Source organism: Bactrocera oleae, chromosome 4 (assembly GCF_042242935.1).
Source record: "Bactrocera oleae isolate idBacOlea1 chromosome 4, idBacOlea1, whole genome shotgun sequence".
Lineage (NCBI taxonomy): Eukaryota > Metazoa > Arthropoda > Insecta > Diptera > Tephritidae > Bactrocera > Bactrocera oleae.
In genome coordinates, this window is record NC_091538.1 from 1,286,821 (window position 1) to 1,312,469 (window position 25,649).

Consider the following 25,649-nt stretch of genomic DNA (forward strand, 5'->3'; position numbering starts at 1 on the left):
ACGTACATGTTTTTTTAATGGAATAATATTGGAAAAGTGGTTGTTCTAAGGACACCTGCAGCTTCTCGCCGAAGTTCAGGGTTTATGTCTTTTCTGGACACGTCTCTTTGAAGGTGCTTCGAGACAGTCACTTTGTGTGTGATCGTTGCATACAATAACTCCGCTGAAGAGCTTAACATAAATTTTTAAATCCGCCCCTTCCATTGACCGCAATGAGTATATCACAAAACACACCCTTCCATTCCGCTACCACTCTTATTGCCCCTTTTTAATTTAAAATCATTAAAATTGAAATTTTCCCGAAAGTGCTTTTTTCTTTGCATACGAAAAAATCGGTATCAACATACACCCTCATTCGCATATGTGGAAAACACTTTTAAGTCTGTTAATGCTGATATGTGTATCTAATGGAAATCAATATCTTTTTTATCCTAACGGTCTCGGCATTTCCACCGAGTTTTCCGATTACCAATTGATTATGCTCGAATGTCGCTTATTTTCTAATTATAACAAAAGAGCATAACACACATGTGCTGTCGCGCATGTGTGCGTGTGTGTATTAGTCTGTGTCTAAAGTGCATTTGTCATTTATGCATTTGCAGACACTGACAGCAGCACCCTGTGCGCCACGCGACCCGAAAAGGTTACCCACTGTCATTTTTTTATCAACAATTTGCAACCCTTCTTGCAACCAATATTTTTTCGTGTAATTAGTGTGGAAGCAACACTACGACGCGGACAACAACAAATCATTAATAGCCATAAGTAGAGGGAAAGCAATAAAAAATAAAAACAATGGGGGTGGAATGTGCATGTGTGCACATATGGGGATTAAAAAATAGTGGTTGAAAATGTTGCCAAACATTAAGTGGCCAAGCATGTGTGTGTGTGTATGCGCGTGTATGAGCTTCATGCAAAAAGTGTGAAAAGTCAAAGAGTGCAACAAAAGTACAACGAACGCATTTGTAAAAAATTATGAAAATTATAAAATTGATTATAGTTTTTCGCACTCTAATTATTTGCTTTTATTGCGCGCCAAACGGATTTGACGCCTCATACACACAGCGCCTGAAAGCGAGCGCCAACATTCGCCGAGAGCGAGATAAACAAAAGGGGAGCGTAGCTTTCACACGCGCGCAGCAGAGACTCCACAAGCGCTAACGCCAGCGTTCGCATCCAGCGAAAAACACTGTATGTGCGTCGTGCATCTGCCGACTCTGATTATTTGCTCTTTAGCTCTCTCACTCTCTCGCGCTACTGACGCGCCAAGTCTTCGTTAAGCTAAGCTGACGCAAGCATAGTTCCCCACTCTTGCATGCTTCTTGCTTAGTTGGTTATTTGGGGCTGTGCCAACAACAATGCTGTACTCAGTTAATGAGCGCTTCACACAAACACACACATACACTTGCGATTGCAGCTTTCCTTGCGGCGCTCCCCATTTGTATATTAGCGCTCTGCATAACTGGCTCAATTAATGACGTCATTATTTTTTTCGTGTTTTTGCCGTTAACGCGCTCTCGCACGCATTCGCTCGCTCTCAGCTAAGCTACTACAGCTGTTGGTCATTCTTAGTGGAGAGCGCATCAATAGCAGCAGCGGCGAAGAGTGGGTGGTTTGTTGGTCTGTTGTTGGCCGGCGGCTGCGCTTCCACCACCAGTACCAGCACCGCCTGCCCGAACGTGCGTCTTGCCATAGTCGCGCGCAATTCATTCTTCGGCAGCGTTGTATTTTGCTTTACTTTGTTTGCCGCCTGTCTTTGCTCATTCGTTCGACAGGCATTTGCATTCGTTCGTGTTCGTTTTGCCGTGGCAAGCAATAAGCAGCGCGGCGGCGTCATTAACGTACACAAAGTAGCAACAATATATAGCAGCGGAGACTTCGTTTTCACGTTGTTCGTTTTGCTTGACATCGCTCGTTCGTTCGGCTGGCTGTCGTGTTTGCTGCTCGTTTTTTAACTGCTGTCATATTAATGTGGTTGCTTTTAATTGTTGTTGTTGTCCAGTTAACGTGTTTGTTGTTACTCGAAATGTTGAATGCATGTGTGCGCGCTGATTTAATTGTTGTTATTAGTGTTGTTGCTGTTAGCGCTGCCATCGCATTGCTGGCGTTTCTTTTGGGGGGTCCACAGCAGCGAAGCAGCAGCGCACGTTAACCGACAAGCAGCAAGCGGGCACAGGCGGTCTGCGAGTTGGCAGCGCTGCTCAGTCTTTTGACGGCGCTCTGCCTGTTCGTACGACTCGCACGGACGATTCTTCAAGCCACCGCTGAACTGTGAATACATTTGGAACTCGCATGTGAACCGATTACCATCTTGGCGTAGCGAGCTCAAAATTAAACAGATAATTGCATAAGTAGCATAATTAAATATTTTGATGAACTGCAAGTTGAGGCAATTGCCTGTGTTTGTGTGTGATGAAGTAGTGACTAGTGCAACATATTGGCGACAATTTGAATTTTTGAGCCATACCGCGCGACCGTTAGATCTGTTTTGGCTTTGCAAGTAAAGTTTAAGCGTGTGTTTGTGTGTGTGTTTGAGCAGCGCCTAGTTTTGCATATCGACACCGTTATATTAACTGCGAGTACACTCAAAAAAGCGTGCATTAAATATTAATAGCTCCAAACAACAACAACAATAACATTAACGATCACACGTTGCACGCCAACAAACAGCCACTTATCGCCAACTTTTGCTACCAATTTGAACTAACAACAATTTAGCAACCAACAAAAAAAAAACACAGAAACAAAAACACAACAATCGCTGCAACAATAAGCAACAACACCAACACCGTTACGTTGCGATCACAGCAATCGCCGTGATTAATTGCATGTGGCAGTTGAAAGTGATTGATAAATTGCAGCAATGCGATAGCCGTGTTGTTGCCGCTGCCATACTTGCCACTAATAACGCCATCGCTGCCTGAGATGTTGCCGTGGAGGCGCACAGGTAGCCAACAGCAATGCGTTTCGCCAAAAATAGAAGGCAACGAATTTTTTTAAAACGAAGAAATTAATAAATTTAATTTGTGTGCATGTGGCGGAAAATTTAAAATACAAAAACATCAACAACAAACAGCAAGAAAAGTTATTAAAAACAAATCGCAAAGTGAACAACACACAAATGTGAGTAACAGTATTTATTTGGTGCACCAACGCATTTTTGGAGCCGAGAAAGTGACCGCATTTTAGTGAGACAAGCAGCGTCGCAGTCGGCACAGTGAACAAGCAAGGATAAAAGAAATGCCAAAAGTTGCAAAGTGAAATTTTTTTAAACAAACAGTGTGTGCTAATTAGCGCTGTGCATAATATAATACAATTTTTGAAAACAAAAACAACAAAGTGTGTGGAAAAGCTATTGCGGTAAAACTTGAAATAAACAATTTTAGTCGAGTCATGGTGAACTAATGCAAAAACAACAAGCATACTAAAAAATAAAAAATAATTATTTAATAATATTTATATTAAAGTAATTGTACTATAGAAATCTTTTCAACATAATCTTAAACTAATTGAAATAAAAGCTGCGAAAACTAAACTCTGTCGAAGATTTAGTGCTGAAAAATATGCTAAAGAATGCCGAAAATCACAAATTTGACTAAAAATATCGCATTGAGGTAAGTTGCCTTGAATATAATGATTGTTTTTTAATTTTTTAATTAAGCTCAGCATCAAGCCACTCTGGCCTTTTGCTGATAATTTTAAGAAAATTCTAAAGACTAATTTAATGTTTAAGTAAATTTGAAGCGCAGCGTGCAAAACAATTGAAAACATGAGGGTGTTGCTATCAGTAAAAATCAGTAAATCAGTAATTTCAGTTTTTGGAAACTATTGCAGTAACAAAAAGCTTTAAATATTATATATAACAAATTTAAAAAAAATATATATATATAAAAAATTAATAACTAAAAAGAAATTTTGATTTTTTGGTTGTATGCTTTTTGGTGTATTAAGTAAATTTGTGTTTTTATGAAAGTATTTATATGAAAATAAGAGATTTTTAATTTTTTTTTGTAAATGTGCTACATAAGAAACTTATTTAATTTTTCGAAAACAATATTAATATCGCTGATATTTAAAAATATTTACTTAAAATACATTTTTCACTTCATAATATGATTTTTTTTTAAATGAATGCATTATTGTAAATTTTAAAATTATATTAAAATTATAAGGAAATGAATTTGCTGGCAAATTTTAGTAATATTAATATTTTTCAAAAACTCGTAACGCGCATAATTGGTTGCGCTTCTCTTGCAATTGTTGGAATGTGTTTCGATTTTAGACAACAATTTTGGGCTTTTATCATTATGTAACGCATTGCAAGGTGTAATGAATTTTATGAAAAGCTATATAGTGTCTCAAGTTTATAAAGAGCGCTACGAGTACTTAAAATTTGTAATACTCAAAAGGAAGCGTCAGAGAGGTTATAAATTACATATTTAAATAATCAGCGTGAGGAGCTGAGTCGAATTAGCGATGCCCGTCTGTCCGTCCGCCGATATATATGAAAAATAGTACCTCAGCTTTTGATATATTGATCTGAAATTTTGCACACGTTCTTTTCTCACCAAGAAGTTGCTTTGTCGAAAAGACAGATATCAGGTCACTATGTATAACATATAGCTGTCATACAAACTGAACATTCGTAAGTGCTTGTATGGAAGGCTTTTTCATTAAACGAGATATCTTCAGGAAATTCGGCATTTTTTGTTATTTTGGCATTTGGTTATTGTCCGGAGCAATCTCTGAAGAAATTGTTCAAGTCGAATCGCTATAGCATATAGCCCAAGAATTTTTGTTTATGGTATGTAAAGGGTATTGAAGTTTCGGTGCAACCGAAGTTAAATTTTTGTGTTGTTTTGATGTTTTGTATATTCATTCACGATCACCAAATCGCAGCTTAACCCGCTGAGAAAATATGAAAATGAATGAAAAACGGCAAATTCAGTTTCAAATACAAATTAATTACGTTAATTACCGTGAAAAATTGCCGCTGTTTATTCGGCTTGAGTCAATGAACAGCAAATTTAATACTTATTCATAGAAAAGTTGTTAACAATTCGAAAATATGCTCGGCGCTGTTTACACTTGTAATTAATTTCGCAATTTGCTATAAAAATGCAATTCGCATGCAAACCGCGCTAAGTTGCTAAAGTGACAACTACAACGGCAACAACCACAGCAGAGCAGCGTGTATTAAAGCTTAATTTACAAAGCGTCGCTTATTTTGGACGCTCCAGCGTGTTTGTGTGCGTGCATTTAAATTTATTTGCATGTATTTGTTTAGTTTTCAAAGTTGAAGGACAGCCAGTGTCAGCGCGAGTCGAGTCTATTGACTTTTCACTAAGTAGCCGCTCGCTAGTTGCCGCTGTTGCTATTACACTTGCATTACTAACTTGCTTCAGAAGCAATTGTTGGGCATAATTAAGTTGTAATAGAAAAAAAAATTGTTGAAAACATATTTAGAATTACCATTTAATTTTAATTACTGTCGCTGTATCGTGCTTTTTCACACACACAAAGTCACAAACGAAATAGCAAATTACCTAATATGCATTTTAGCTGCAGCCCATATGTGTATGGATGTGTGTGTGAGTGTGTGCGTTGCCGCAAACAAACTGCATTTTGTATAACGCAAGAGTTAATCATTCTATTAATTACAATTAATGCAACTAATTATTCTAATTACAAGTGGAGAGGGAGAAAAAATGCAAAAAAGCGGAAAATATACAACAATAGCAGCAATAATAAAAACCCAATTGCATTTTAAGTGTAATAAGTAATAAATTGTTGCTAGAAGCTTCTTAGCGCGAGCGCAAGCATTGCCAGCCATAATTCAATTCAATGCAAGTGGAATTTGCACATTCGCAGCTCCGCAATGATTGATATTAAGGGCAATGAGCTAATGATTGCTGATCGGCAAGCGGCGAGCGGGAAGGCGTAAATTATACAGTTATTATTTAGCGATTACTAACACGAACATGTGTCTGTATGTCGATTTGTATGTGCGACAGTTGCTCATTAATTATTAATTAGTAAAAGCGGATTTCGATTTCCCCACAGCATTTGATGAATGAAAATAGAAGGTATGGCATTCTTGATTTCGAAGCATTTGCAATTTAAATTAGGACACCTTCGCACTAATGCCGTAATTACCCGGAGTTTACACTATTTATTAGTTCCTGTTGCAAGTTGTAAACAGCTAATAATAGCAAGTTAGCCAGGAAAATTCATGAAGCATACTTTTGGTTGGAAGAACGTTTGGCGATCGTTGTGAGTTCGAAATAAGCATTGTTATATGCATGAGTTATGAGAAAATGCAGGCTTTTGAAAATGTTCAAAATATATATATTGATTCAGTATTTGTTTCTAAAATTTGTGCGCTTGATGGCGCTTTCGAACTGATGTGTGCCAAAATTTTTATTATAATACGATTTTTGAGCTATGCGGAAAATATGAGCTTCTTGAGTAAGTAAATAATTGCTGTTGTGTTGCAAAAATAATGCCTCAAATGTTATGTAACTAATAAAAAATTTAAAATGTGATTTTTGACGCTAATTCACAACCCATTTGAGATATTAAGTACATAGCGAAGCATGAGCAAATGCGACGATAGCGATTAGGCCACGTTGGGCCTTATCAAGAAGTAAAAGCAAAAATAACAAAAATAAAAACAAATAATAATAATAGTTAGTGGAGTACATTTCCAAATATGTTTTTCGCTAAGATAATTTTAATATTTCAAAATAATTATTTTTATCAATAATAATCTTGGAAGCTTAGCAAAAACTAATTACTGATTAAACGATATTTATGCATATATGTACATATATGTGGGGTTGCGAATTTTTTAATTAAAAATTGTTGGACTAAAATTAAATTTTTTAATGCATGCGATGTTGAGATTAAAAATTATATCTGCATTTTTTAAACCAAGATTTATGCGATTCAAAATTGAAATTATAATAAAAAATTTAATAAATATGTAAAAATATAATATAAATAAAAAATTTTGAATTCTAACACAAAGTCTTTATTTCATTCACAATTACGAGCATATGCTTAAGATAATGTATAATAATTTTTCATTTTAATTTTCAATCTGGTATGTTTGATTAAAATTTTGTTTTTATATATAATTCGGTATGCGGGATATTGAAAATATTAATTCACTTAATTTTTTAAAGCATTATTTGCAACCCTGTTTATATGTTTGATTTTGTATCTAGCACAAAATAAATAATCCTTTCCAACTAATTGAAATAAAAATTATCAAACTAAAAAAAACACAGAATTTATTGTGATTACTTTTAATTGCACGCCAATGACTGCTTATTTATTAAGCCAGATTGCCTGAATTGTCTTTATGGAAAATTCTAGAACTATTTAATAAAGAATTATATGCTAATTACTAGATTAAAAGACTTAAAAAATTGTAATTTGCACGAACTTTCATAAGTTATGAGGCGTCAAACTCAAGGAAAGCTAATTAATTGAACGAAATTAAATGTATCAGAAGCACAAGGCGCAGCGTTCGAAGTCGCCCGTTGCAATGACGTTATGCGAGTTCAATAAAAAGTCGCAAATTATCTTTTAATTACCGCTGCTTTCTGCCCATATCTCATCGTAAATACAATTAATCAAATCATCTTATATGTATAACACAGGTTTTATTCTAAATAAAGTCGCGCAATTTTAATGAACTCCAACTAATTCGCCACACTGGCGAGGGCGACCTCACAAAGCTTGCATCATTGCTACATAAATGCACTCAAATGCAAAACACAAAAAAAAAAACAATACCAAATAAAAATTAATAATAAACACCCATTTAATATAACAACATGAGCCGCAATGCAGCACATTTAACAATAAAATTGCAGATGCAAAGCAAGCAAAAACACCAGAGCCACAAAACAAAAAAAAAAAAAAAAAAAACTGCATAGATTAAAAAAGTGACAATAAAATGACAGTTAACAGCAGCATCAATAACAGCCGGCCGCTAGAAATAAAGTGAGCTGACAACAATGCAAGCGAAAACGATAATCATAACATCATTAGTGGCAAGCAAAATGAGGCGGTGAGCCAACGCTACGTATGATCGCATCGCCAACAACAACGTCAGCGACAACTACTCAAATAGTGGCGGCAGCAACGCATCACGGTATGCCGCGGCGCGGTGAAGGTGTGCCGCGCTGATGTGATGCGGTATGACGGGCGGTGGGTTGGCGCAGCGCAGGTGGATATGCGCTTGACTGACCGGGAGACTCGCAGCCTTTTAATACAGATAATCACGCTAAAAGCAACAACAACAACAAGATTAAATATGCTAAACTGATCAAAGCTAATCATATGTAAATCATGCTGCAAACAGTGGGGTGTCATATATGCCCAGTAGGAAAGGCGGGCGCTTACAAACTCTCTGCTTCTGCCAAAAAGTAGGCACGTTTTTAGGTAGATGCCTCAAAAGTCTTGTTGGTGTTCGGTAGTAATTCTCAGCATCGTGCCTTTTGGTTCGCGTCAAAGTTCACCGCAAAATTTAATTACTGGCTAGCAGCCACAGCATACTTATTTTGTGTTTCTGATCCTTTTTTTAATAAGTTTTTGAGATTTTATTATTGCGAAAGGTTATTTGAAGAAGGCAAACACAAACAATTTTTCAAGAAGTGTCTTATGTGAACCCTTAATATTTTTTCCCACTTTAATGTTTACTTTTTTAAAAAACAAAGAGTTGTTGTAGTATTTAATGGAGATGCTCTATTTAGTTAATTTTCGTGCGTTTATTTCCATTTCTCCACCTTCTCATATATTTCCTGCAGGTCAGCTTAGTATTAATGCCCATAAATGCAAATGCACATAAGTATTATTAAGTATGCACCCATATACTGGCATGTGGACCTCGGTAGGTGTCTCCGTTACCTCGGTGAAACGGCAATTGCGAGTACTTAACCCCATGGCACAGATTTATTTTGGTGTTGGGGCATCATTAACATTGGGGAGGTAAAATTATCGCAACAACAAATCAACGACGAAAACAGCAATTGTAATAGCACCCTATTAACGGGCGACAAATGCAAAGCATATGTGTGCGTATGTGCGTGTGTGATTGTAATTGCGAATGCAAACGCCGTTTCTCAGCAGCCGCAGCAGCAACAGCAGCAACAGCAACACCGTCGCTAAAACGACTCCAATGAATGAATGAATGAAATGGATAGGCGCTGACGGCACAAAGATTAGCAGAAGGGGAACCACACAAACACACACCTGTGTACTGGCGCGACACCACACACACACACACACACATATATTATATATCTCTTTACGTTTGCTGGCAGCAGTTCGCAGCGCGCTGGACACTTGTACTTCGGCGCAAAACAGCACCTGGGGGCTGAGGCAATAACAATATGCACAACCCTCTGCCCACCACTGCTGCCTTGGAGCCAGCACAAATCGAAAATGCGCTGCCCAGCGCTCTGGCCAGCTATCCGTCCAGCTGGTGCTTGTGCCGGCCGATTTGATTTTCATTTCCAAAGTCAAACAATGCGAATGTTTTACAAAGTTTTGTGCAAGTGCAATGCGCCTTCGTGGTGTTGGTGACGCGTGTGTGCCTATCTGTGTGTGTGGCTGCTTGCCGCTCGCCGCTCATTTTTGTTTGGGTGCCAGCGTTTGTCTCTCAAGTAGGCAAAAACTTAATGCATAGGAGTATTTTTATGTCATATTTTTGTGGAAAAAGTAATCAAGCGCACAATGCGAATTATAATAATAAGCACATAATTCAAATAAAAATGCCACCCACACATATACAAACTTACATATGTGTATTTAAATGTGTTTGAATAATAAAATTGATGTTGCCATGCCATTCATGTGGCATCATGTTTGTGTGTGTGCCCATTAAATATAGCCGCTGCAAGTAATTTGGTTTCTTGTTGTTTTTGTACTTTGATATTCTTATTTTATTCTAGTTTATTCGTCGCTTGTAAAATTAATGTTGTATTATGCATTTCTGTCGTGTTACTTTGCCATTGTCGCTGTCAACTACTCATTTCTGAATTGGACAGCTGCCGCGATTTGCCGACGGAGGCTAATAAACAGTAATTTTAAATTAATTTATATGTGTTACTAAACTTTTCGTAATAAAATAGTAAAATAGTTTTTCTTGTGTTGCTACATATTTCTAAATTATTCGTCAAAATCTGTTGAAAAACTTTTTTATTTATTTTTCTTTTAATGCTGTTCGTTGTGGAATGGAAGAATTCACATTTTTCTGAATTATTGTCCTATATAAAGATAATTTTGATTATACCAGTTTAATTTATTTATACCAGTTGTTTGTTCGATTCACTATCTTTCTAAGATTGGCTAATCGTAGACAGCAAAAATTTCAAGATTTGTGTTCGTTATAGACTCTAAACCGGGTTTAACTCTCAATAGACATTTTTCGAGCACAATAAATTCAAACAGGCATCTACTATATTGCAGGAAATGGTCGCGAAGATAAATAATTTTGAAAAATTCGACTTTTCCAACAAAAGTAGAGAAAGTAGATTAAATAAAATTGTTTAATATTAGAAAAGAAACCCGGACATGTTGGTTTGTTCTACTCAAGTTTACTTCGATGATTGAGATTTCTTGAAAAACTGTTTTGAATGTTCCGTAAGACATCTAAGTAATCCAGTAAAATAGTTTCAAACAAACTAATTTACTCTAATTTAAAAAAAAAATTAGTAATTAAATTTTCATAGTCAAAATTAGTTTTGGTTGCTTTACTGGTACTTTTTCTAACTCCTCCAGTAATTTTACCACTTTAAATAAAGCATTTTAAGAATCTCCCTATGCTATGTTATCTAAAATTTGCCTCCAACTGCATGATTCCCCGATTTATTTCCTGCCAGAAGCTGCTTATTAAGTAATTACGATTTTCAAAAACTTTCCGTTAAGTTAAAATATATTCAAGTAATTTAAGTTATGTAAAATTAATTTAAAAAAAAATAATAATAATGGTTACAAGATTCAACACACGAGATCCGCAATCAATGCAGGGAGTTAGCGGACGGAAATGCCTTTTTGTAGTCGACAATAATGAGCACAGCGTTTGACGCTTTCGGTCGTCGTTTATTAAATACAATATATTTAAGAAATAATTTATACCAATTTATTAACTAACTTTGTCGCTTATGAGCGCTTAGCTTAAGTACGCAGCAATTACGACAGCAGCACAGCAGCTGAGGCTCAAAACCTAATTTACGGCGGTTGATCGTGACGGTTTGACGTCAGCGTGAGAGCAAAAAGGGGAAACTGTTCAATAATTGATAACTTCATAAATGGAAAAATTGACATTCGAAATCAAAAAGTTGCATAAATGAATGAGATAAGCAGATAAAACACAGATTGCCGGCTAGTTACAGCAAATTAACGAGCCGTCATGTGATCAGTTGATGTGCGCGTGATGTTGCGATGTGATGTCGCGAGTTGCTGCGAAATTTGTATGTAAGCGTGGGTGCCGACGAGCACAAATGCGTAAATTATCGGTAGCGGAGAATGCGTGGAATTTTAATTGCTCACATTTAAACGCGCTCGCTGTTGTTGTTGCTTTTTCTTCACTTTTTCCTTTTATTTTCTTATTGTAGCTGGCGTTGGTTAATTTAGTGAGCGATCATGCAATGTAATATCACCGCCCGCCGGGTCGTTTTTATTTGTATGTATGTATTTACATTTGTACATGAGTAGATACTCAAATAGGTTACAAAAACAATAAGAGTCTTTAAATTGTTTAAATGCTAATTAAAAATAAGAATTAAGTAGCACACAAAATTTAATGACAAATTGTTTTTGTAGTGTTTGTATGCGACATTCTTTCATTATTTTTGTGACTTGAGAGCGTTCTCGCGTCAATTAACTCGTTATAGGTCCTCTAGAGAATTGAAAACACCATTTGAGGGGCGTTTAGTATAGTAAAAACGGTTTTAGAGATTGACTGATTTCCCTGTAAATATGAAATTGGTTTTTGGACCATAAAGCGCCTTAAAAAGTACACCCAATTGCGAGAAGTTTTGAAATCTAATTATGTCAGACATTTCCTTGTACTGTTGAAAAATTTAGATTCACTGATCCAACAGTTAAAACATTTTGGAATTTTCGCTAGTAAAGTGAATAATAAGTCGGGTTGTGGCGCTCTGGAAACAGCTTAAACTTATCGAAAAAGCGCTAAAAAAATTAAAAGGAAATTAACAGCAAAGCGCTTGGAGTTTATAAACATAAAACTAAGTGCTTCTCCACTCATCTGCTTCCTTAGGGAATGGAGAGAATTTTATATTTTTCTTTTATCCTAGAATTAAGTGACCTCAGTCGAAAACTCTCTGCTAAGTAGTTGACTAAATAATCTCCGCGGAATGTTTGAAGCGAAGCGAGTAAATACACATACATACGCGCTCGCTCGCATGCACTCACGAACTCCATTGGAGTGATGTGCGCATTCCAGTGACATTTTTATGTTGGCTGGCCTTGTTGTTGCTTTTAATTGAAACGATGCACATTAATGCGCCTTCGCCGTCAGCGCCGTGGCTACTCATGCGTGTCGCGCTCTACATTTGAGTGGGTGTGTGAGTTGAAAGCGATCGCGTTTTTGTGCTAAATTTTCATTTCGCTTTCGTTAAATACTATAATTTTGAACATGCGATCCGAACAAAAAAAAAACATCATTAACAAATAAAATATCGCTAGCGCTGAGCTCACACTTGAGAGCGAATATGCGCGCATGCGAGCGACAGCAATTTATCATTACGAAATCATTAAGCGCTGAACACGCTGACAATTAAATGCGGCGAAAAAGAATTGAAATTGTAATTAACATTAGAATCGGAATTGGAATTAGAATTAGAAGTGAGATGCACAAACACGCACACTCTCACGTATGCGGAGGCGAGCTGGAAAGCGCTGGGCACTCACTTAATGATGGCAAAGCAAGCCGACGACGCCAGCAACGGTAACATTAATAAGTCGTGAACGGCAAGCGCTCAGCGGCAATAATGATGCACGGCTTCGGTCTCCAAGTATCTAATAGATCATTATCCAGCCATCACATGGCATCACTCACAACGCGCTGCGAATCGCGCACAGCGAGCGCAAGTTGACAAGTGTGCGTGTGTCGCGCGGAACTGCTTGACTAAACACACTCTCCGCCGCTGACGAGATCCGCCTTCAACTAATTAAAACTTTTAATTAGCTTGTTAATTACTTAAAATGACATTTTTGTGCGGGAAAATGGTATGAAAGTGATCGAGTCTTATTTCGCGTATTTGACTGCTTTTGACATCAGTCCCTGCTCGGGCACCAGCGACCAGGGTGGTTGAGTTGGCACTAATTAAGAGATCGGCAGGCATTGATCTATTTAAAGTGTGAATTAATACTAAATGCCGCAATTGTGTGAATTAAGTGAATAATATTAATTATTTAATATTGTGTGTGTGTGTATTTGTCGCTGACAACGTAATATTATTTTCTGAGTTTCACGGCGATCTTTGCTTCCCTAATAAAAACGTTTTGCTTGGTGAAGCTATCTAGTCAAATAAAAAAGTTTTCCATACAAGCGCTTGATTCCGATCATACAGTTTGTATGGCAGCTATACGCTATAGTGGGCTGATATCGGGCGTTCCGACAAATGAGCAGCTACTTGGTGAGAAAATATGTAAAATTTCAGATCGATATCTCACAAATTGAGGAACTAGTTCGCATATATACAGACGAACGAACGGACGGACAGACGGATATGGCTAAATTTACTCAGCTCGTCCCGCTGATCACTTATATATAAACTTTGTAGGGTCTCTGGCGTTTCCTTTTGCGTGTCACAAACATCGTGGCAAACTTAATATACGTTTTTGAGGGTATAAAAGAGAAAGATAAACTTGGAAATTGTTATGAGAAGAAGCTCTTTAGAAACGCGTCCATGTATTTAACAGATAAGTTCCTTCTGTTGCTTCAGTAGATCTAACTTGCAGTCTTCATAACCGTCGTTTTGTATTTCTGTGATATTCCAAGCAATTGAGGCTTGCATTACTGCGCGTAGTTGAGTTCGGCTCTACCGAGAATGTATAAGGGAGGAAATAAAAAGTCAGAGAGTAGTATATAAACGATTACTTCCTCTTCTACATGCGGGTACACAGTTTGCGTTAAGGCGGCTTAAAATTACTAATAAGATTAAAATAAAAATATTGAATAGAAAAGTTGAAATAAAACGCCAAAACTAAGTAGATAAAACTGAAATGTAATTAACAAGAAATAATCAAGCGTATACATATATTAATAAAATCGCTATTAAAGTAAAATTAAACATTTGGCATTTTATGACAAGCGTTTGGCGGGTGCAGTAAAATTGTGGCGGCACCGAATAACGGCAGCGACCCCAGTCGCCAAAGTGCGGTGGCAATTACAGTTGCAGCTTAAAATAACATTAAAACAGCATGCATAGCAACGACAACAACGCAGCATTTGTCCACCAAACCAAATCATATCTAAGCGCTCTTATGAATTAGGGGAGAGTGGCGCGGTTGCATAGCGTTCTGCACCCGCCATCGTAAACTACTTAAACAAAATCCTCATAAAAATGCATAATTATGCGCGTTCTCGTAATGAAATGAACTTAGCTTTACAACTGAACGCTTTGCTGCATTGCTTACTTTAATAAAATATATAGAGAAGCACACACACATGCACGCATTGAGTTGTGATTGCGCTGATATTTTATTAATGTCCGATCTGCTGCCTCAGTCAACACCACTGGGCAGCTCCCGGCCTCCCTCGCGTCCACCTGCTCTTACGCGGATCCATTAGCGGTGCATTACTGGCCTTAATGCCTACTCTCTTAAGATTGCCTTATTTTTTTACGATCTCTTAAGCATGCTGCCAGTCATCTAGTTTAAGTGCGCCTATGCGTGGCATGTCGCCCGTAGGTCTTGCGTTCAATCCCCACTGCTTCTAACATGATTGCAGTAATTCGGAAAATACCGGCCCAGGCGTAGTCGAGAACTCTGTGCACCAAAATACTGATTACTTTTATTAGTTACACACACTCACACACGCACAGCAGCTCACATGTAAGTAATTTGTCTGTCTGCATTCTCGAAAGTTCGCTGTGATTTTACATTAATCTTAAATTAGTTTCTGTGTGCTTGGCTGCGCGCACCGAACTGCCGCCATTAACCTAATTAAATTGCAACAAAAAATGCATAAAAATTTATTAAATAACTTTGGAGTACTTGCAACCGAAAAAGTACGTGTGTATAAGTGTTGTAGATGAAAGAGATTTGCGGCGCGGTGCAGTTGTCAGTCGAAAGTTTTCTATTTGTTATTTAGTAGTAAAATAATTATTTCGCTTTGAAGTTGAGACAACGAACACACACACATGCTCATACCGCGGCCTGCGTTTATTAGCCACTGCAATTACCTGTGCTACTTAATGTGTGGTATTTATAACGGTGAATGGGTGATTAACTTTTTACCTCGCATTACTCTTCACAAACAAATGGCGGGCGGTAAGATTATTTTTATTATAATATTATCGTGTTTCCACAAGAGACTAATTTCTTAACAGATTTTTGAACTCAAGTATCGAATCAATAAACAATTTGAGGTGTGACACAATTTGTAAATTGTTAGCGCACAACAAACGCCAAAGGAAAATGCAACAAAAAGTCCATGTGGTAGAAGCAACCACCGCATCGGAACTTAAGGACGTGTACGCAAGCAGCCACAGCCCAAAACCCATACTCACTCCTAGCAAAGCTCCAACAATAGACAAGTACAATACTAAACACCATAAAGGCCTTAAAATACCGTAAAAATATGCTGCGTGACACTTCTAAGCGCCTGGTAGTGGCACGCGTTAAGGGCGGAAGAATGCGAAGCCGCAAGCAACCCCTAAGAGACAACGTGCGGCCAACCACCACAAAAATACAACGTGGTTGTAGTGTTGGGCGCCAGTTGGGGGAAGCCAACAAATTCTGTCAAAATACTTGTAAAGGCTGATTGAGCGATTGGGTGCGCCAAAGAAATGCCGACGGCATTATAGCAACACCCGCAACGCGATTGCAGCGCTCCGTTGGTGGCGGCGGGTCAAGCGCGCTACATGCCACGCGCGCAATTCAGATTTCTTGCACAAATCTTGCCCTTTTCACGCTTGAACTTTGCGAATTTGTAATTTATTTTTGCGCTGGTTTTAATGCATGACGAATTCGTTGGGATCATACTTAATTTCATTATTATTTTTTCTTGTTTTCGAAAAAAAGGGGTTTGTTATTTTTTAATTTTGGCTTTTGTTTGACTTTTCCGCCAACAATGGATTTGGGTCTATTTTGATATTCTTCCTTTGCAAAGTGTTTAAGGCGACAACTGCTTATCCGCTGAAAACAAGCCAAAGCAAGCCGTAGGTACACAAATCCGACGGGCAGCAAAAAAAAGTGTTGACATTATAATAATAATTTTTAATTGCTTCAAAAAACATTTTTCCGTACTCCCCGCCGTTCGTATGTCTTTGGCCAGTTTGACTCGCATTGGCGTTCGCGTTCTACCCAAACTTGTTGGGATTACTTAGCATTACGTCGTGTCTGTGGCGCTGGTGGCTAAACTTGCAAACATTGCAAAGGGTAATTAACATTATTTGGCATTTTTTCAACACACAACCCACCAAAAGTATCTCTGTGCTGCTTAACCCTGCTTTTCGCAGCTCTCCTTCCGCTGCTTGAGCGCTTTCTTCTACTTTATTTGCTTGCTTGCCCCAAAAAAAAGGGTCCTTCCAACATTAATTTTTTGTGGTTTTTGCATTTGGTTGCATTTTGGGTTGTTGTCTTCTGCTGCCCACTCCTTGCGCCATACACTTGCTGGTTATGCTTGCAGTGAAAAAGATTGAAGCATGTATGACGGTGTATGTGGGCGTGTGTATTAACATCTCGATTTTTTCCGCACTCATCCGTCGTTCACATTTTTTCAGTGCGCCGTTTTGTGGGCTTCCAATGAGGTCTTCCTCATTTTCTCCGTACGTTTTTCGTTTTTTTCTGGGTTTGCTTGCTTTCAGTGGTTTTTTCTGTGGCTCTTTTGGCTTTCAACACCTGCAACGGGGCGTGAATTAAGTGCTTTAGATTTTCTTCATTTAACACTTAATTCTTTGTATCCCATGAAGAAGGGCGTGTTAACAGCGGAAATGAGATTTTTCCCTGCAGTAGCGGCTGTTGAAGTGTTAAGTACGTGTTAAAACGGATTCATTACTACAATTTATTTTTTTTTATTTAAAAAACATGACCAATTAGAGGAAGGGCAGTAGAGTGTCAATAAGGGCAAAGCCACAATATTATATATAATTTTTTTAATATTTTTCTAAATCTGGGTCGCGTCAGAGTTGCTGTAGTTAGGGTTCTTTTTCGTCAACCTGTGTCCGCTAAGTAGTAGCCCCTGAAAATAGTTGGTAACCAATTTATGAACCCGACTGAAATCATAATTAGATCCAAGCATTAACTGAGCTGTAGCTGGTGATGTATTTTTGCTTTCGTCGTGGATAATATACCGTCTGCTGATTAAGTTCTAACAACCAGCAACCTAAAGTTACAGCAGCTGTCAGCAATGCTATTTCTTCAAGAAAAAAGTTTCAAATATTGCTAGGTTAGAACATTTTGGAATATAGAGATAGTTTATATGTGTACTGCTGTGTTCACGTGTCCTGCACTCCTAGCAAAGAGTTCTTCTTACCAAAAATAGGGCTTGGAAACAAGAGAACAGTTACAACATTATTTTACAATGCAGTTTTGACGGCGATTTCCTGCAAAATATGAAACATATTTACCATATTTGATTGGATTTTCGATTCATAGACTCTCACGGTCTCCGATAATCCTCGTAATTCAGTAAATTAACTCTTACTAATCGGTAGTTGTTAAATTAAAAGAGGTTTCTCCTAAACAGAAATAAATGTCTTTGAAAATGAGCCATCACTTGACCAACACTTGCGGTTTTAAGCGCGTATTTGTATTACCTGTCTTCCTCACTAGGGTTGTAAGCCTATTGCTGGTCCATCCACATTATACGAGTGTATTAGATACATACATACATATGTATATATAATATCTCACTTTTTGCCTCACATTTTGCTGTCGCCGTCAATTTTAATGAATGAAAACCGTAAAAGGCAAAAACGCAGCGGTTGGCTTTTCAAGTTAGTTCCAGAGTGATTTGTACCAACAAAAACAAAACAAACAGTGCATCAAGAAAAAACTCACGCAACAACAATGTGAATTGGCAGCTGAGTAAAAGCAACAAAGCGTGAAACGCTTTTCAGCAGCAGATGTTATTTATTGTTGTTTTTTTTTTGCTAGCTTTAGTCAAACTCACGACACTTTGTTGTTGCTGTTGTTTCTTTACTGCGCCCATATGGCGTGGCGCTGCAAGCAGCAGCATTGTAACAGCAGCTCAGAAAAATGAGAGAGGCGAAAACGAAACACGACAAAAAAAGTGTAAAAAGCACAAACAACAAAGTAAAAATAAACGCGAAAAGTGCAAGAAGAGTATGAAAGAAAAATACCGGCATATCCGACACGCGGTCATAAAAACGTAAAATGTTCAAAGCGTCACGGCGCGACAGCACCCGCGCGATAACAACGCGCCAACAGCAACAACAGCAGTAGCAGTGGTGACGGCGGCGACAGTAAAAACAACATGCGATGCGACTTGGCGCGTCAACTTAGCGCATCGTAGACGTTTTGCGAAGTTTACTTCTCCTTTGCCGCTTCTTACACGCGCTTCCTTTGCACCGTCTGCTTCCTTTCGACAGCACCTTTGGCTCAACGCCTTTCTTATTCTTGCTGTAGCGGATGTACTTTTCGGTTTCGCGCGCAGCGCTTGCCCTCCTTGAACAACTGTTGACAGCTGTTGTTGCTACTTTCGATGGCATCGCCACCAAAAACGAACAAATCAGCGAGGTCATCAACGCCTTCGTCGTCATCATTATCGCTTTTGGTAACTGAAAAAAGAACAGCTGTAATAAAAAGCGGCGAAACAGACTCAAAAGTTTGCACACGACTTGTTGTTGTGACTATTTAGCCAACTTCGCTGCGCCAAAGCGACTTGTTGCGCTTCGTTGTCGGAGTGGTGTGTTTGATTTGTTGGTTGTTGTTGTTGTGCTTATAATGGGTTTGCACCTTGTTGCATGTGGTATGAGAGCATGATGCCAGGCGTGCGAAAACAGCAGTCAAGCGACATTTTTTGTGGCGTAGAAACAATATAAGTGAGAGAAGATTGAAAGTTAAAGGCGTTAAGGTCTTGAAGACGGCGGTGTGTTGATGATGTTGACAAAGATATCTTTTGAGACTGGTGCCTATCAGGTCAAGCTTCTAGAAAGAACTTCGCTCTCGTACAATTCCTGAGGTGCAGATGTATCTCTCGCAGTCAGTTATACAGCTCACTGGCGAGTAACTAGTCTCGTTTAAGCTCGTGTAGATTTCTAACTGTTCAATATCATAATAATTTTGCTCCAAAAACAATTCAATCTCGACTTGTTTTCATGACCGAGCACTGTTGTCTGCCAACCACAAATGCTCGCTCAATTAGTTGCTTATTTGTCGAGAAAAAATAGGAAACTTTGTGGCACGCGTCTGGCACGACCTCAATCCAAGCGCCGGCGTCACCTTTGAGTGCTGCCAGTACGATTAAAAGGAAAAACGACAGAAAATAAAAACGCTTTTGTAACTTCATACTCACATAGAGTTATATGTGTGCACATACATACACGCTCCGGGAAAGCCCAAGCAGTCAAGTGTGCAAATGCGAGGCCAAGCCAGGCCAGGCCAGGTTAGCGACGGCGGCGTGACGTCTGTGGCGAGGGTGGAATCACCCACAACGAAGAAATTCGTAGACACTTGCCAGACACTTTGCGCCACTCACTCACTCACATTACCCAACACACACACACACACACACGCATCAACAATCGGGTGAAGGTGCTGTTAGTAAGAATACTGCACGACTGTTGGAGCAGCTGTCGTGTTAGAAGTCGTTGTGGAGTTGACTCCAAGTAAAAGTGTATACCGTTACATGAGTATATGCGTGTATGGTGTGTTTGTTGAGGTTTTGTGTGTAGAATGTGAAAAGTTTTGATATTTTTCTCACAAAATGCCACACGTAGCACACACACATACCCACCTTCTACACTTTGACGACGCATTGGCGCTCCCTGCACGCCGCTCGTTTACTCACTCTGCATTTGTGTGCCTAATGCCGCTTTTTGCTCAAGCTGCCCTCCCATTACGGGCCCCAACACGTTGCTTTTCTTCACTCATTTCTTTGTTGTTACTCACAGTCGGTTTTATATTCGATTTTTCCTTTTTCCCCCCACCCTGCTTCAGCAGGCTAGCAAAGCTCTGTTCGCTGCCGAGTATGCCGCTGTGTGTTGTTGCCTTTCTACTCACATACTTATGGATACTTCCTTTTTATTTACCACTTGGGAGGCATGCCAAGATAAAATAAAGCTCCACGAGCGTTGTGCTTAGGGTGGGGGGTATATAAAACTGTGTAGCTGTCCTGACTGTGGCGTGCTGGCCGATTTGCTCGTAAAGTACTAGCATTTTGGCAACTGTTGATGTGCTACTGTGATTTTTACGAAGCTACATTGCTTCTCTCCCACGGTCGTTGGTTGCTGTTATTGTTGTTATGCTTTATACTGTTATTTTATTTTTGTATTTTGGTGTGTTTTTATTTTATTTTTCTACCCCAAAAGCAGCAACAGGTTGCTATTTGGCCTGCTGGCTTGGCCCTTTGTCCGTATCGTTAAGCGTTTCTTTCACTCTGCTCCATTGTTAAGGCATTGGCTTTTTGAAGCGATTCTGTTCGTAAATATATTTCTTTCTTACGAAATTACGATGATTTCAGCTTTGCGGTGGTGAGAGCAAGCTATAAACGCCGACTAAGTGGGTCGCTTTTTAGCAGTCACTTTACTATGCTTATCTACATAATAGTCTTATTACGCTTGAAAAACAGGAAAACACCCCACTAACGGTTTTCTTGTGTATTTTTCAATTCTATTTATTTGCTTTTTTGCTTATGCATTTCTTTTGTATTTTTGTGTGCTGCTGAGCTTAATTGTGTTTGAAAAGCCAGCAACACTTGCAATTTTTGCTGCTCTCCCGTTAGCTTGTGTAGAATATAGTGTACGCGTTGGTGAACTTCCGAAGCCATTTCTATATGCGCAAACTGTGTGCTTGTAGTTATGACGTGTGGCTCAAGAAGTGAAAATATCTACAAGTATGTTATAGTTGTATTTAAATTTCTTTACTAATCGAAATTTTATTTCTATTTATTTTCAGTTAGTCCCAGAAGGCACAAGCAATAAAAACACATAAGGCAAGGGAAGAATTATTGGCGCTGCAGTTTGCTGTTCAAATAACCGGTAAAAGTCACCCCCTTTGTTTGGAAAAGCTGGACGAAATTCAAGGTGAGCTCAAAATCAAATCATCCAAAAATATATAGACGAAGTTTCAACTTCAATTAAAGACCTATTAGACTTACTTACTTAAATGGAAGAGCGCTTGAAAAGTGTTTTTGCTTCAGCAGCATGAAATAATACGGAAGATGGTTTGTTATACTCGTAATGGTTGAGGTGAGGGTCCTTCATAGAAATTATATATTGGTCGTTTCGGTTACGTGAACACGCTTGTCAAAAATATTACACAGGCGCCATATGTACTTCGGCTTTAATACCAGTCCTTAAGCTTGGATTACAGAAGAGAGTGCCACCACAATTCCTGTGTTATTTTAAAACCAAATCAGATAAACAGAAAAATTACTGGCACGACCTTTTGACTGGCGTGCCTCATTTTGGCGCCTGCCACAAGCGGCACATAACCTCAAAGGCTTGACGCCGTTTTCGCAAGAAAGTCAATTCAGTTTTCACTATCTCACTTGTGGGCTTAATTTTGTTTGGGATATTTATATTCGCACATTCTTTACACACATGCATACGTACATTTATGGCGCTTGTGTGTGTGAGTTTGTGGCAACGCTTGTTGGTTTGCGAGTGCAAATAAATTTAGTGCGAAATTAGAAACCAATCAACGGCATTGCATCAATCGACTTCGTTCGTCAAGGCATACAAATGCACACATGTATGTATGTATGCATGCATGTATATTATTCGTGGCTACGTTGGTATGCGCTTACAGTTATTTGTGCCTTGCGAATTTCCAAGTTATTTTCAAATTGGTTATCTTTGTAATTGTTTTGTGCCAATTGCAATTATTGCACGAAATTACCTGCAAACACACGCACACATACACATACACACGTAGACACACGGTTAGGCATTTGTGAGTGATTTATGTCTATTATGATAATTTCACTCGCTGCTTATTATTATTGTTATTATCATTACATTGGCAGACGTTGATTGTGGCAATATGCAAATATTGCGTAAAAGGATTTGCAAAATTGGCGATAATGCAAACGAGCATGGATTTATGGCTTAAAAGATAATTGCGGATACAAGAAGCTCAGCATTGGCTTGCAGTATATGCTTAGTCTATATATAAATAAATAAACACATATGTTTGTATGCATATTGAATATAATTGCAGAGCCAAAATACAACAAGATATGCGTGTGTGTGCAGCATGTTGCTGTCGTGATGTCTTTAAAGCGGTTCCGAAGGCTTTTGGCAACAAATAAGCTTCGCTTGCGCTCCAACTATGCTTCGCAGCTTTCCTAGAAATATGTATATAAATAAATCGAAAAAAATCTAAAGCTGTTAATTAATAGCAACGAACGGCGCACGACAATAACACGCAACAACACACATATTAATTTAAAATTTTTTTTTTTCAGCACAAGCTTATTAAAGCCGCATGCAGCAATGGCAAAAGCAGGCGCTTTTTGATATGCTCGATACACGTATGTATGCGTGTATGTATGGTTGTTGTGATTATACGAAAATATACAACAAATAATCACGCAACAATTAATTTAGCGCAATTTGCATGCAACAGCGAGCAGCTCCAAGTTGGAGTGACACTTTGTGCCAAGGAGTTGCATATAAGCACACACACACATTCATGCATAGATATATTCATGCATACATATATACATATATACATGTTTATTATACTACTTATGTATGCTTTTGACAGTGTTCAACGCCTGTATTGCTAAGCAACATTGGCTGCGGTATTTAAATGTAATATTTTATGCTGCTTTATATTTAAGTTGAGTTTGGTTTCGAAAGCTTTTGCAGCAGGCAATTAAGCAAATCCATATGCAGACTTATATATTTAAGTATTTTTTAATTTCCATGTCTTTATTGCAGTAATTTGAATAGCTAATAAGAATATTTTGGCAAGCGAAACGTGCCCCTCAAAAGCCTCTAGCTGGAATAGGCGTAACCAAGCAGGTTTATATAATTTTACATTTATTAAAATTTAAGTGCTTTATTAACAAGTGAACGTTTATTTTGCGAACGGTTACAAAGTAAACACGTGTTCTTAAGCAGAATCGAATTGAAGGTGAAACGTAAATCCGGTTGCTGCATATCTTGAGGTCAGCGCCACCTAAAGGAAACATTTGGCATGCACTGACAGTGGTATTTGGCGGCGGAGCACCCCACTGCTGCAAAACTATAGTGTATCCTTCAAATGACCGAAAGTTCGAATACTCTCCAGACTTTCAGATGAGGTTTCTGTGAGTTACTTCTAAATTCTTACTGAAATTAATATCAGAGAATCCATGTTGTCTTATTGTGGCCAAGATAACAGAGAGAGATTAACTTTTGGTTAAATTTCATGGGAGCAAGAGCTTGGGCGGCAAGCTTCGGAAATAGTTTTACATTTACACTCATACCAATATAGATATGTATAATACATGGAAGCAGACGAGGTGGAAACATCTCAGCACTTCCTTCTTGATTGTAGCGCGTTAGCATTATTTTAAGACTTAAACACTTGGGAGCTCACTTTTTTGGATATACCACCGAACTAGTGGAAATATAATATGTATATCTTTACTCCGTTACTGCGCCCAGTTTTCTCAACACGTAAGCCAGATATGCACAAATTCGGCGTATCTTGATACGCGACCAACTCGTGTTTACATTTTATATTCATTCCAACGCATGCGACAAAATAAACTCGTACATAACAAAATATTATTATATTTTATTCAAGCATTAGCCTTTCCATCCTGCTATAAGATCGTGTAATTTATGTGCCACATTATGCAGCATCAGTCGTGTGTCTGCGTAGCCGGCTCTGTCGATCCGATCACTGCAACGATTTTTCATACGCGCTGCCACAATCTGTCACGATCATTATTACGAGCTGTTGTCGATTGTACGCAACAGGCGGTGACGGCCCACAGGCCAAACGACCGATAAAGCGCCGCACAGCCACACACACATACACGCACATATGTATGTCGGCACGCACCCAATAGGCGATCAGGCATCACTGGTGGCAACACTAAATTCGAATATTTGCTTGCGGCGCAACAAACAACCGTTTTTTTTTTTGTTATCTAATTCATACAAAATGCACTATTTTATGGCGCTTTAATGTCAATAACATGCATTTTATATGCGTTTTAAAGCAATGTGGAATATTTTCAAGCGATTTTATGCTAATTGCCTTTGAAAGTTTCGCTGATTTATGGGGCAAATTGTTGTTGTCAAATATTAATTGCTTGATTAGCTGGCTGCTCGCATGACGTATAGCTTAAGCTAATGTGCCGTTTGATATACAATGTTGTAGCTGTTGCTATTTGTAGAATTTCAAAGGTAAAGTTGGTTCAGTAGATCACGCAGTTGGCCAGCACTTCCTGCCTGCTTTAAGTGAAGAGTCGATCCATAACTTGACTTTACAACAATGAAGCAACTGAGGATTAAGAAAAACTGATCTTGATTTTTATAGTTCTCACCAGGGCACACAAAATGGCTTCACAATGTGTGACTTGAGGTTAGAAGGGATTCAGCAATCTCGTCTGTTGAGTTTTCCGATTATTTTTTATTTTCTGGGCAAAACGCATCACATATTGTATTTTTCAGTGATGAAATCTGGAAGTTAACTATTTTTGCAACAAACACGTCGCCAAATATTTAACTGGAAGAAATTTGGCTTTACACGATATTTATCCAACTTTGCTCTAACATTCAAATATCTATAGTTGTTCTATTCACCAATGCTTCCTGGTATCTTAGCGATCGGGTGTATTTTCCTTCAACGGTGACGTCTTTTTACGAAGTTGCCACTTACGAGTATATTAAAAATAAAAAAATTATCACTTATGCTTACCCTGCGGTTCCAATAAATCACGGTTATTAAGCAATAAATACACTTTAGTGTAAAAGATTTCAAACACAACTGTACCACATTTGTATTCATAACGACAACTAATTGGTTTGCCTCATTGCGAATAACTCATTAAAAGGTTAAATATCTTTTCATTGAACTTTGTACTCAATCGCGATATTGAACTAATGAAATGACGAACGATCGAACTTACGAGTAATGACGGCGATTGCAACGAGCGAATAAAATATTCAAATGAGACTCAAATTACAGCTCATTGAATACATTGAACGCAACTAAGTACTTATATAAAAATAAATTAAAAATCACTCGACGCAGTA

General features: G+C 38.2%; 1 protein-coding gene across 4 annotated transcripts in view; it reads left to right on the forward strand.

The window, feature by feature from the left end:
• The first annotated feature begins 2,195 nt into the window (after window positions 1–2,195).
• pdm3 (pou domain motif 3) overlaps window positions 2,196–25,649 on the forward strand; it is a 118,611-nt gene continuing 95,157 nt past the window's right edge. For 3 of the 4 annotated variants that reach the window (XM_036374507.2, XM_070107940.1, XM_070107939.1), the window contains exons 1-2: window positions 2,197–3,614; window positions 21,346–21,473. The gene's annotated coding sequence lies outside the window, so the exon portion shown is untranslated. Of the gene's footprint in view, window positions 3,615–21,345; window positions 21,474–25,649 lie in introns of all 4 variants that reach the window. The other variant, XM_036374510.2, reaches the window with a different exon arrangement.